The 14801-nt window shown below is 43.1% G+C and overlaps 1 long non-coding RNA gene across 1 annotated transcript in view; it reads left to right on the top strand.

Annotated features, from left to right (window-relative positions):
• The window catches only part of LOC142245499 (uncharacterized), a 66146-nt gene that overhangs the window by 10047 nt on the left and 41298 nt on the right, over positions 1 to 14801 (top strand). The window lies entirely within an intron of this gene.

Raw genomic sequence — 14801 nt, 5'->3', positions numbered from 1 at the left:
TGTACCTTTTGTATCCCTCATACAATATTAAAGCCCCTTTTGGGTCCCTCATACAATAATAATGTCCTTTTTACACCCCCTATACAATAGTAATATACCTTTGCACCCCGCACACAATTATAATGCCCTTTTTTGACCCCATAAAATAATCCCATAATGTCCCTTTTTGCACCTTAATACAATAATAATGTCCATGGGGCACTCCCTATAGTAATAATGCCCCTTTTTCACCCCTATACAACAATAATGCCCCTTTTATGTCCCTCATACAATAATAATGTTCCTTTTACACCCCTCAAAAAATAATAATGTCCTTTATACACCCCCCTATACAATAGTAATACATCTTTGCACCCCTACACAATAATAATGCCTCTTTTGCACCCCCATACAATAATAATGTCTCCTTTGTTCCCCCATATACAAAAATAATGCCCCTTTAAATACAACAGCAATTCTGCTGTTCTTCTATGGGTATTGTCTCTACATCACTCACTTTTCTTTACAAGTGCCCTAGTAACTTTGTTCTATAACTTACTGTGGTTAGATACCAAATTTATTATTTTTTTTAAAGGTTATAAAAACTTCAGTCAGCATATCATGACAGTACATTCCTGTACAATGCACTATCTAATATATAAAGCTGAATGTGTGTATGTATGTATGTGTGTGTGTGTGTGTATATGTCCGGGATTGGCATCTGCACCGTCGCAGCTACAGCCACAAAATTTTGCACACTCACACTTCTGGACCCCGAGAGTGTCATAGGCTACGTTTTGAGGGGAAATCTTAACCCCACTCTTTACAGTGCAGCCAGAACTTCAGAAGAATGCGCAGCCACGCCCTTATATGGAATGTTGGTGAGTCACAATGCAGCCAGGGAAAGACAGACACAGACAGGGTAAGAAACAAGACATAGACAGTTTAAGAGACAGACACGAAGAGACAGACACAGACAAAGAGACAGACTGACAGGGAAAGAGACAGACACAGACAAAGAGACAGACACAGGGAAACAGACAGACAGGGAAAGAAAGTGAAAGAGACAGAGAAAGAGAGGGAAAAAGAGAGACAGGTAAAGAGACAGACACAGACAAAGAGACAGACAGGGAAAGAGAGGGAAAGAGACAGACAGGGAAAGTGACAGATAGATAGACAGACAAGGAAAGAGATAGAGACAGACGGAGAAAGAGACAGTCAGAGACAGACAGGGAAAGAGACAGACAGACAAAGATAGAGAGAGAGACAGAGAGATATATACAGAGGGGGAGACAGACAGAGAATGGGAGAGAAACAGAGAGACAGTTACTATCCTGGGCGCTAATACATTCTATTTATACATTCTATCACGGGAATGTTAATACATTCTATTTTGTTAACAGCAGTTATTAACCCGGGTGAAGCCGGGTAGTACAGCTAGTAATTATATAATTACCAGTCTCATGTGAAGCCCATGTAGGCCTCTCTAGAAGTATTAATGTGGCAGTCACGGCTGCCTTCGGGATTGACAAGACAGCCCACCGGCATGGCACGATCACGTCATCAATCTCCCTTCCAAACCTTGTACATGTTGCTGTCATGATTGTTAGTGTCATCAAAGAGGTTAAACTGTTGTGATCTGAGCCTGCAGGCACTCTCGGGTGCCAGCTGTATAACGCAGCCGCCACTGTATGCAGCAGGCTCAGCTCCTGACCTCACTCCCTAGGTATTAGCTGAAAATTGTGGCATTTCATTCTGCGCTGCGGTGAGAAAATGCTATACAGAGTTCTTGTGGTGTAGTCACACGACTAAGGCTGGTTTGACACATCCGTTTTTTGCCGTCAGGTACAATCCAGCGAAATGCGGATAAACCGGATCCGGCGCCGGATACATTTTATTTCTCATTGACTTGTATTAGCGCCGGATGGCCCTGTGTTGCATGCGGTGTCCACCAGATCCGGCGAAATGTCTGGGTTCGGTTGCTGGAAAGGACGCAGCATGCAGCGTTTTTTGTCTCTGGCAAAAAACCGGACCTCGCCGGATCCGGCGCCGTCCGGCACGTTGTATAATGGAAGCCGTCGTCATTCGGCATATGACGGAATCCAACGACGGATCTGTTTTTTTTTTTTAACTGAGCATGCTCAGTGTTACAATGGATCCGTCAAAAAAATGGAAGGAACCCATGGAAAAAAACGGATGCGACACATCCGTTTTTTCGGCATATCCGTCACATCAGTTTTTTAGCCGGATCGTGCTTGACGGCGAAAAACAGATGTGTGAAACCAGCCTAACAGAGCTGGTGCTTTTCAGCTGTCAGAATCACACGACGGTTACACCAGAAGCTCGCCCTCTTTGGCCTCTTTTATACTTTTCCATTATCCTGGGGTGGTTGTAAAAATTGAGATATTGGAAAACAGGCTGTGATGGGATCTGAGCCAATTGGGCACTCCGAGGGGCTCAGTTATTTTGGCCCCTTCTGAAGCGATGCACCTGTTTATAGCGAGGAGTCTACCTTCCACTTGCTTCGAGGCGAGGGACAATCGGGCCAAAAATAATGTTTTAGCACCCTGTGTTTTAGAGACAAAAGGGGAAAGAAGCAGGAGCGAGAGAGAAAAAGATGATTCATGTCAAACAAGGTATATTTGAATGAACGGCGGGACCCAACAATCGGCTGATCACTAGGTGGGGTCGGCCTGGGGGTCCGGACTCTGACTCAAGAGGTGTTCTCGACTGTTTACAAACTAATATGTCTGGAAGGTTCCCTCTTTGGATGTCAGGACCCTGCCTCAAAGTGTACCGAGTTTGTCTGCAGACAAGCCCAACCTCAGTGGTGGAAGTATGTCTCGGCACATGGCCTGTGGTGGATACCGTGGCCATGATCGGAACCGTTCCGGGCTAGCCCTCATTGCTTGTCTGCAGAGGAGCCTGAGTTTAGGTGCTGAAATTGCTCCTTGTGTCTGGATAATGGAATAGTAGCCACATTTTAAAAACATCATGAATTTTAATTTGCATTTTTTAAAGGGGTTTCACCAAAATCGCAAGTAAGGCTACTTTCACACATCAGTTTTTTTTCTATCAGGCACAATCCGGAAAAAAACGGATACAACTGATCCGTTTTATCCCCATTGATTTGTATTAGCGCCGGATTGTGCTGGATGGCCTTGCGTTGAATCCGGCTTTTGCCGGATCCGTCGTAATTGGTTAATGCGGCGTCCGGATGGAACGTTTCTTGTAACGTTTATTGTCTCTGACAAAAAACGCATTGCACTGGATCCGGCGCGATACGACGTGATTTAAAATGGAAGCCTATGGACGCCGGATTCGGCGTAATGCGTCAAAAAACGGATGCGGACACCGGATCCGTTTTTGTAAACTGAGCATGCTCAAATGTATTGAAAAAAAAAAACGGACGAAAGGCATGCAAAATCGAATGCCCCGGATCCGTAAAAAAAAAAAAAGGATCAGGCGCATCCGTTTTTGCATATTCTGCGCCGGATCCGTTGCATCAGGCACACGCCGGATTGTGCCTGATGCCAAAAAACTGAACGTAGCCTTATCACCCATCAAGGAAATACTTGATGATCACTAGGGGTCCTGCGATGAATGGATGCTCAACCTCTGCTCTGTTAATTGTGAATGGGACCGCTGGCTTTCTTCGATAGTCCAATTGACAATGAAAGACGCGGTGGTTGCGCATGTGCTCCTTTCAAGATGAGGCTGCAGAGCTTCGATTTCCAGAGTCCCAATCTCGGGATCACTGCAGTCGAGCCCGGAGCAATCAAGTTATCCCTTATACAGAGAGGACTCGACGTGCGATTTCGGGGAAACCCTTTAAATAAGCACCGCCGCGGCTACTGTTTGGCTGCAGCGGGGACATAACTGGAAGAGGAAATGAGGTGAGCGGCCGGAGATAAAGCAGAGATTTGCAAGGTTAATATGTTTTTTTTTTTTTTTGTCATTTTTATTTGTAAACCACAATGGGCCCATTTTTTTTTAAATAAAAAAGGAACAGCCCCTTTTCAAATTTTTTTTCTTCTGGTAATGGGTTAATACTAGTTAATAGTCAGTGCATGAACCTGCATACCCATACCTCATAGGAATGGGGCGAAGTTACACAGTTATTTTTTTGCCTTTTTACTTTTTTTTTTTTTTCCACCATTTTTGCGTATTTAACCTCGTTACATTGTTTAGAAAAACAATATTTTCCACAGTCCGGCTAATAAATGGCCGAAGTCCAGGTGCCCACACAGTCCCAGATGTACATTACATGCACACATCTGGTGTTCACTGGGAAACCATCGGTTCCTGGACCCTCGCCTGACCAGGTTACTGGAAGGCGAGGGACACCCAGGCCAAAAATAATGTTTTATTACCCTGTGTCTTAGAGACGAAAGGGGATAGAAGCAGGAGCGAGAGAGAAAAAAGAAGACGATGTGTGTCAAAAAAGGTATATAGGAATGGAGGGACCCATAGGGCGGCTGTTTTTAGAGAAGGGTTTGATTTGAAGAGGCAAAATCTTTTACAATTTGTAATGTATATTACTTTTAACATAACCCTAAACAAAAAAAAACGTAGCTATATGAACTATACTATTAACTTTACACAGTTATTTAAGCCATTAAATGTAATCTGTCAGCAGATTTTTGCTATGTAATCTGACAGCGACATGATGTAGGGGCAGAAACCCTGATTCCAGCGATGTCATTTAGTTTACTGGGTGCAGCAGTTGTGATAGAAGCACAGTTTTCTCTGCTGTAGAGCTCTGAATGCTGAGCTCTGTATAACCCCACCCACACCACTGATTGGCAGCTTTCTCTGTACATTGTATATTGTCATAAAAAGCTAAACAGTGGTGGAGTCAGGGTTGGACCAGGAGGCATAGTAGATATAATCTACTGCCCATAAAACACTGCAGCAGTTGTGATAGAATCACAGTTTTTTTTTGCTGCAGATCTCTGAATGCTGAGCTGTGTATAGCCCCGTCCACACCACTGGCTGCATTCTGTGTACACAGTATATTGACATAAAGCTGCTAATCAGTGCTTGGGGCGGGGTTGGACTAGGACTCACGAGCCACCTAGTCCTGTAGTGATAATCTCCTAATAGGCAAGATTCAGAAAACTCCGAACAGTTGCTTTTACCCTGGGATTTCAAGGCACTTTAGGCAGTGACACAAGTCGCTACTACATTGCAGCATAGTGCAAGTGAATGGGGGTGCATTGTGACCCCTAAAGTATGGCTACTGCAAAAGGCAAATCACAAAAAAAATCCAACTGCATTATGCTACAATGTAGCAAAGTTGCTGTTATCTGAAGTGGTGTAATTCAATCATTTTTCATTAGGGGGCAGCATTGACCTTCACAGCTACAGGACAAGGAACTACATCTGGTTTCTTATTCTTAAGACTCGGAGAAGCCAAGGGTAGAAGTGCATATGTAGTGTCTACGTATATATATATGTATATGTGTATATATATATGTTTGGAAAGGAAAATACAGGTAAAAAGTGAATCTTATTATTACAGTATTTCTTAATTCTTCCTTCAGGTTCCTTGAATAATAAACCTGTGCAGGTGCAGAGCTGACAGGTGTCAGTACGGTTTGTGGTGCATAGGGGGCACACCAGGTATAGCATTTGATGCTAATTTTGATAACTGCAGACAATCAGTGGTTGCTGATGGGCTGCAGCCTTTCTTTATTTCGTCAGAGCAAAAGTTTAAACTTGAGGCCGGTGTCACACTTACGAGAATCGAGTCGCATCACCCGGCACGGCCTGCCGCTCTCCGGACAGGAGCGTACTGCTGCATGTATTTCTATGCAACTCCATGCTCCTGTCCAGAGAGCGGCAGGCCGTGCCGGGTGATGCGACTCGATTCTGGCACCAGTCACTCGCCAGTGTGATACTGACCTCACGTTTAGGCTATGGGCCCATGGGACTATGTACCCGCGGATTTTGCTACAGAAAACCTGTGGATTTATCTGGACTTTCCAGATAAATCCGCAGGTTTAAGCAAGTACAGACACTCCCCATGTCACCCTATGGGATTTGGGGAGTGCTGTATCAATGCTGCGGTATTTGCGGCTGCGGAATATGCTGCGGATTTCCCCGCAGCCACACGGAACTGCATGTCAATTATTCATGCGGAAATATCTGCCGAATTCCCGCTCCTCCACTATGGAGATACAGAGCTGGAATTCCACAGGTATTTCCGCACTTGTCCCGCAGGTTTACCGCAACAACTCCGCACATATACCAAAGCAATGGATAGCTGCGGATTCCGGGGAGCTGCTGAGGACGTACCTGCGGATATATCCGCGGGTACATTGTCCCGTGGGCACATAGCCTTAGACTTTTTCTCTGAAAGGCTGCAGCTGATCAGCAGTCACTGATTGTCTGCATTGGTCACATGACCTAACAATGTAGAAACCCGCTCCAATCCGGGAGGTAAATATGTATTTGTTATTATTTTAAGAGAGCAGGTAGCTGTTAAGAAGGGGTTGTCCACTTTAAGATTACTGAATATATGAAGACTATTTGGGCTCCGTTCACATTGTTATTGCCGCCTATGTTTGTAATATTCATCAAACTTATCCATTGGGCTCCATTTAGGCAGAGAACAGAAAAGTGTCCTCTAGGGTTAATACTGGTACGGATGCGCACAATAAGTGTCAGCCTTGGATTTCGGCTGGGGACTCAAGTAAATCCAACTTTTATGAATAGGGATGATCGAATACCTCAAATATTTAGCTTCGGGAATATTTTCCGAATAGGTCGCCTCTATTCGCGAATATTCCATGCGCAATGTAAGTCTATGAGAAACCCGAATAACAACTATTTGGAACTATTCGGGCTTCCCATAGACTTAGATTGTGCATCGAATATTCGCATATCGGCGACCTATTCGGAAAATATTCGAAGCTGAATATTTGAAGTATTCGATCATCCCTAGTTATGAACATACTTGAAGTTACTTGACCACCTTGACTTACCCTTTCCAAAAGCCTTCATTGTCGCCCCTCTCCACACCTCCATAGGGGAGAACGCAGCTCTACATTCAATTGACTTGGATGCGATAAATCAATAAAAAGCCAATTTTTGTTTGAGTTGGATTAAAGCAATTTTTTTTTGTTTTTCCACTGAGAAATCCTGTAACGTTGTATTTTTTACCAAAATGTTTAATAACCAATAATATGCCCAGTACAAAAAGGTGAAAAGAATTGGCGTCTTCTTGGGTTAGTGCAATTCTTCATCCCAGCAAAACACGAAAATCGGAGACCATTGCAAATTCCTAAAAGATCAAAGATTGAAGATGACGGACGCCACCGGTTGCAGACGGGAGGTTAAAGAGCCGAAAGCCACGTGGATCGAACCGGAACGTCAAAGGCATCGCAACACTTAATGTCAAATTAAAGCTCATATGTTTCATTAGGATGGCAGCCAGAAGATGTCGGGATGAAGGGTCCTATAAGTGGAGACTCGTGGGGGTCAGCCTGAAAGGTAATGAAGAGCGTAAACAAATAAAATACAGGTCCTTACATTTTACAGAGAGCGTGTCCTCAGCCGTGGCTTGTCCTCGCTCTTTCAGTAGAGTCTTAAGTGTGGAAACCAGATTAGACAGAGCCAAGCAAGGTGTTGGAAGAAAGGAAATGACTCATGTTGCCTGTATGCGAGAAAAACCCGGAGGAGGCTCCATAGGAAACTACACAGGGTCATCAGGTCATGGATTTATTTTTTTAATTAATTAAGGGAATTTGTCAAAGAAAGGACAAGCCAGGTCATCATAGTGAATCCTCCCGTGGACCCGGACACTGACACAAAAATGGGCATCAAAAGGTCGAGCAAGAAACCACTCCATGTGTTAGGTGATGTCTGAGATGAAATGACGTCTTAACTCTTTATTGAGTTAAAATTTTCCCAAGTCGTTGTTGTTATGATTCATTTTTCGAGGACCATTGATTCTATGTAGTTGTACATGCAAAGAGAGGTTTACATCCAATACAATGATCAATGAGGACCCTACAGTCTACAGGATAATACACATTATCCCCCTATCCTTGGGTCCGGGACCCCAGCGATCCTGTGAACAGGGATCAAGATCATTGATAAGTTTCATGACTGATGAAAAAATCCCACACTTAAATACCCACCGACGCTGATGTTCACATATGTGGGTCCCCATAATATTTTTGAAGACCCTTTTCTCTGCTTAAATGATAAATCTTTAGCATATTTTACCCAATTTTATTTATTCCATTGCTCAACATACATTTTTTTTTTTTGCACCATACATGGATCCATAAACATAGTGTTCACATTACTGCTGTCATAGGTGTGTCACGGTTGACAGACAATCCTATGGTGTTCGGCTGCACAAAGTGCTCCTTGATATTTCATCCTTTTCTCTGTGGTGTGAATGGAGGTTTGTGTCTCTTCTCTGTTGAGGTTTACTCTTTCCCATTTAGGACCCTGTGCAGATCTTTTCCTTTAAGTTGCTAATCTTTAACAACCCTGTGGTGTCTGGCTGCAGAAGGTCATTGCGCTGCACAAACTGCTGCTTGATATTCCATCCTTTCTTCTGTGGTGTGAATGGAGTTTTCTGTCTTCTCTGTTAAGGTTTACTCTTTCCCCTTTAGGATCCTGCGTAGACCTTTTGCTTTAGGTTGCTAATCATTAACAACCCTGTGGTGTCTGGCTGCAGAAGGTCATTGCGCTGCACAAACTGCTGCTTGATATTCCATCCTTTCTTCTGTGGTGTGAATGGAGTTTTCTGTCTTCTCTGTTAAGGTTTACTCTTTCCCCTTTAGGATCCTGCGTAGACCTTTTGCTTTAGGTTGCTAATCATAAACAACCCTGTGGTGTCTGGCTGCAGAAGGTCGCTGCGTTTGGCTGAAAAACTGCTGCTTGATATTCCATCCTTTCCTCTGTGGTGGGAATGGAGGTTTGTGTGTCTTCTCTGTTAAGGTTTACTCTTTCCCCTTTAGGACCCTTTGGTGATCTTTTCCTTTCAACTGCTAATCATTGTCCCTCACTCTCTGTGTCTTTATATACCTGCATTTGCCCTTGGTATGCTGCTGGTGATAGTTAAGTTCCTATACGGTCCTGATGGCAAGCAGTCAGCTTGTAATCATCTGGAGAAACCTGGTTGTATGTTGCTGTTTCTCTCTCTAACATCTTGGAGATAAGTTGTTTGTTTTCCCTGTGTCTTCTTTAGGACTTAGTGGAGTTGACTAGTGCTCATCCCGTCCGTTCATTACTAAGGGCTCAGTCTAGGGTCAGCTAGGGCCAGGTATCCTGCTCGGCACATACAGTTAGGTCCAGAAATATTTGGACAGTGACACAAGTTTTGTTATTTTAGCTGTTTACAAAAACATGTTCAGAAATACAATTATATATATAATATGGGCTGAAAGTGCACACTCCTAGCTACAATATGAGAGTTTTCACATCCAAATCGGAGAAAGGGTTTAGGAATCATAGCTCTGTAATGCATAGACTCCTCTTTTTCAAGGGACCAAAAGTAATTGGACAAGGGACTCTAAGGGCTGCAATTAACTCTGAAGGCGTCTCCCTCGTTAACCTGTAATCAATGAAGTAGTTAAAAGGTCTGGGGTTGATTACAGGTGTGTGGTTTTGCATTTGGAAGCTGTTGCTGTGACCAGACAACATGCGGTCTAAGGAACTCTCAATTGAGGTGAAGCAGAACATCCTGAGGCTGAAAAAAAAGAAAAAATCCATCAGAGAGATAGCAGACATGCTTGGAGTAGCAAAATCAACAGTCGGGTACATTCTGAGAAAAAAGGAATTGACTGGTGAGCTTGGGAACTCAAAAAGGCCTGGGCGTCCACGGATGACAACAGTGGTGGATGATCGCCGCATACTTTCTTTGGTGAAGAAGAACCCGTTCACAACATCAACTGAAGTCCAGAACACTCTCAGTGAAGTAGGTGTATCTGTCTCTAAGTCAACTGTAAAGAGAAGACTCCATGAAAGTAAATAAAAAGGGTTCACATCTAGATGCAAACCATTCATCAATTCCAAAAATAGACAGGCCAGAGGTAAATTTGCTGAAAAACACCTCATGAAGCCAGCTCAGTTCTGGAAAAGTATTCTATGGACAGATGAGACAAAGATCAACCTGTACCAGAATGATGGGAAGAAAAAAGTTTGGAGAAGAAAGGGAACGGCACATGATCCAAGGCACACCACATCCTCTGTAAAACATGGTGGAGGCAACGTGATGGCATGGGCATGCATGGCTTTCAATGGCACTGGGTCACTTGTGTTTATTGATGACATAACAGCAGACAAGAGTAGCCGGATGAATTCTGAAGTGTACCGGGATATACTTTCAGCCCAGATTCAGCCAAATGCCGCAAAGTTGATCGGACGGCGCTTCATAGTACAGATGGACAATGACCCCAAGCATACAGCCAAAGCTACCCAGGAGTTCATGAGTGCAAAAAAGTGGAACATTCTGCAATGGCCAAGTCAATCACCAGATCTTAACCCAATTGAGCATGCATTTCACTTGTTCAAATCCAGACTTAAGACGGAAAGACCCACAAACAAGCAAGACCTGAAGGCTGCGGCTGTAAAGGCCTGGCAAAGCATTAAGAAGGAGGGAACCCAGCGTTTGGTGATGTCCATGGGTTCCAGACTTAAGGCAGTGATTGCCTCCAAAGGATTCGCAACAAAATATTGAAAATAAAAATATTTTGTTTGGGTTTGGTTTATTTGTCCAATTACTTTTGACCTCCTAAAATGTGGAGTGTTTGTAAAGAAATGTGACAATTCCTACAATTTCTATCAGATATTTTTGTTCAAACCTTCAAATTAAACGTTACAATCTGCACTTTAATTCTGTTGTAGAGGTTTCATTTCAAATCCAATGTGGTGGCATGCAGAGCCCAACTCGCCAAAATTGTGTCACTGTCCAAATATTTCTGGACCTAACTGTACAGTGCCTTGCAAAAGTATTCAGCCCCCTTGATTTGTTTTCAACCTTTTCCTACATTTCAGGCTTCAAACATAAAGATATAAAAATTTTAATGTTCTGGTGAAGAATCAACAACAAGTGGGACACAATTGTGAAGTGGAACGCAGTTTATTGCTTATTTTAAACTTTTGTAAAAATAAAAAACTGAATTTTGCAGCGTGCAATATTATTCATCCCTTTTACTTTCAGTGCAGCAAACTCACTCCAGAAGTTTATTGAGGATCTCTGAATGATCCAATGTTGTCCTAAATGACTGATGATGATAAATATAATCCACCTGTGTGAAATGAAGTCTCCGTATAAATGCACTGCTCTGTGATAGTCTCAGTGTTCTGTGTAAAGCACAGAGATCATCAAGAAGACCAAGGAACACAACAGGCAGGTCCATGATACTGTTGTGGAGAAGTTTAAAGCCGGATTTGGTTACAAAAAGATTTCCAAAACTTTAAACATCCCAAGAAGCCCTGTGCAAGCGAATATATTGAAATGGAAGGAGTATCATACCACTGCAAATCTACCAAGACCCGGCCGTCCATCCAAACTTTCATCTCAAACAAGGAGAAGACTGATTAGAGATGCAGCGAAGAGGCCCATGATCACTCTGGATGAACTGCAGAGATCTACAGCTGAGGTGGGAGAGTCTGTCCATAGGACAACAATCAGTCGTACACTGCACAAATCTGGCCTTTATGGAAAAGTGGCAAGAAGAAAGCCATTTCTCAAAGATATCCATAAAAAGTGTTGTTTAAAGTTTGCCACAAGCCACCTGGGAAACACCAAACGTGGAAGAAGGCGCTCTGGTCAGATGAAACCAAAATTGAACTATATAGACAATGTCAAACGATATGTTTGGCGTAAAAGCAACACAGATCATCACCCTGAACACACCATCCATCCCCATTGTTAAACATGGTGGTTGCAGCATCATGGTTTGGGCCTGCTTTTCTTCAGCAGGGACAGGGAAGATGGTTAGAATTGATGGGAAGATGGATGGAGCCAAATACAGGACCATTCTTGAAGAAAATTTGTTGGAGTCTGCAAAAGACCTGAGACTGGGACGGAGATTTGTCTCCCAACAAGACAATGATCCCAAACATAAAGCAAAATCTACAATAGAATGCTTGACAAATAAACATATCCAGGTGTTAGAATAGCCAAGTCACAGTCCAGACCTGAACCCAATCGAGAATCTGTGGAAAGAGCTGAAAACTGCTGTTCACAAACACCTCCAACCAACCTCACTCAGCTCCAGCTGTTTACAAAGGAAGAATGGGCGAGAATTTCAGTCTCTCGATGTGCAAATCTGATAGACACATACCCCAAGCGACTGCAGCTGTAATCGCAGAAAAAGGTGGCGCTACACAGTATTAACTTAAAGGGGATGAATAATATTGCACGCCCCAATTTTCAGTTATTTATTTTTTACAAAAGTTTAAAATAAGCAATAAATTTCGTTCCACTTCACAATTGTGTCCACTTGATGTTGATTCTTCACCAGAACATTAACATTTTTATCTTCATGTTTGAAGCCTGAAATGTGGGAAAAGGTTGAAACATTAAAGGGGGCCGAATACTTTTGCAAGGCACTCTAAGTGCCAGGGGAAAGCGGAAGGTTTTATCAGGGGTCACTTTCTCCCCTTTCCCTAGACACAGTGTTTCCCTCTTCCCCTTTTTTGCCGTTTGCTTGTTATTTCCCCATACTTAGCATGACAGCAGCCACAAGAACTGGACCGTGGATCTACTGAACAGACACGGAGAATAATAAATGGGCACTAAAACACGGCTTCCACGTTAGAACTGAAATGGACCTCTAGGTCTCTCTCCCCATGTCGTTGGGTGTGTACATACAGGAATATGGCTGGAAAGATTCCTCGCATTTACGCCAGTTGTATACAAAGACTTCCATGGAACAGGTGTATACACGAAGAGTGCTATGAACATATATTATTAAAAGGGAGTTTTTGCGTTTTGCGTTTTGTCTGGGTTCACTTACTTGTTTTGTGCTTCTGCATTTCTTTAGCCAGAACATTTTTAGTTTATAAACTCTGTTCTTTCACTTTTATTTTAGATAATTTCTGTTTCCTAAAAAGGAAAAAAAAACAAGTATTTATGAAATCTTAATATGAACAATGTCGTCTGTCGAAGATGCATGAAGGCTCTTAAGAGAATTGGCCTAAAGTGCAGAAATGCTTCTTAACTTATTGGACCATAAGACACACCTGACTATAAAACTCTCCCAGAAAATAGGGAAAAATATAACAAAAACGTGAAAAGGATTAATCATATTGCAAAGTTTGGCTTTTACATGGAATTAATTATTGTCTTATGATGGGGATCAATATGAAAGCGAAGAAATTTACTTGGGTAATAAATTTATATTTAAAGCATCCAAATAGTTTTGTAAAATTTTCTTTTAGGGTATCACTTTACGGGTTTGCACTGTTCTATTGTAAGAAAGAAGTATTCTGCAGTTTCTGGAGCCGAAACCTATTCTTACAAGTAGGCACTTGCCGACCACCGGGGATTTGCCTGCTCGAACTTCCACCAATCCTGAGATAATGGCGCAGTGGTGCAAATGCTTAAACACATTATCATTGTGTTATCTCCTGCAGCACGCGGAAGTGCTTCATTGCAGGAACCAGGGCGATAAGACGACACCACACTACCTCCCCAGGGGTCAGTGAGTGCTTAAAGGGAATGTGTCACTAAGTTTTTTGCCATGTAATCCGAGAGCAGATGTCACGACCGTCTCTCTGTATTTTGAGACTAGGGATAGGAACAGGACTAGAGTCACTCATTGTCATCTGAAACTCTACTTATTTCTTTCTTTGGCTGTGGCAAGGGTTAATGTCAGTTTTCCTTGTCAGGAGCTTCAGGCTCCTGGTCAGGTGTTTTTACTTTGGGATCACTCCCAGTCCCTTTATATACCTTCTGCTTCCAGCAGAGGGTGCCAGTTATTCTCTTTTGCCAATTGGATTCAGGGCCTGGATGTAGAAGGAGCTGCTGGAGCCCTTGCTGTTGTTGTGGTGTAAGCTGCAGTACTAGTGCCTGACTGCAGCCTAGTTGTTGGAGTTAGTCTGGTGTTGTTTTTCCCCCCTGTCTGACTTACTTTCACTTGGTGGGTTGTTTTAGTGCAGCTGTTGGACTAGTGATCCTTACCTTCCCACACACTAGCCAGGGCTTACTGCAGGGTCTCTCAGGGCTTCAGGTTCCTGCTCGGCGACAGGTGAGGAACTTGTATAGGGACTGCTAGGAGTGCAGGGTATAGCGGCAGGCGAGTGTACCCCTCTGTGTACCCCTAGTTTGTCTTGTTAAAGCCTCTGTCTGTTGTGTGTTTTACTTTATGCTGAACTTTCCCCTAGTCTGTGCCATGACAGCAGCATTATGTAAGGTCTGAGACCCTGAATCCAGCGTGCTGCATTTCGATAGAATCCCTGTTTTCTTCGCTGCAGATTTAGCAGAGCTCGGTATATTGAGCTATGTGTAACCTCGCCCACACCACTGATTGGCAGCTTTCTGTGTACATTGTATATTGACATAAAGACCTAAACAGTGGTGGAAGCAAGGTTGGACTAGAAGGTATGAGACACCTAGTCCGGTATTGATAATCTGTTGCCTATAAAACACTGATTTTATTTCCATACAGCCCAGATAATGACACATCACTGGAATCAGTGTCTCTGCCCCTAATTTATACTGCTCTCAAGACTTCATAGCAAAATCCTGCGACAGATTCCTTTTTAATGTCTTTCACCCTCTTAAAGGGAATCTGTCAGCAGTATTTTGCTACCTCATCTGAGAGCAGCATGATGTAGGCAAAGAGGCC

Source organism: Anomaloglossus baeobatrachus, chromosome 7 (genome assembly GCF_048569485.1).
Source record: "Anomaloglossus baeobatrachus isolate aAnoBae1 chromosome 7, aAnoBae1.hap1, whole genome shotgun sequence".
In the NCBI taxonomy this organism is placed as follows: Eukaryota; Metazoa; Chordata; class Amphibia; order Anura; family Aromobatidae; genus Anomaloglossus; species Anomaloglossus baeobatrachus.
The sequence above is the reverse complement of the archived record's forward strand: the minus strand, read 5'-3'. Positions and strand labels throughout refer to the sequence as shown.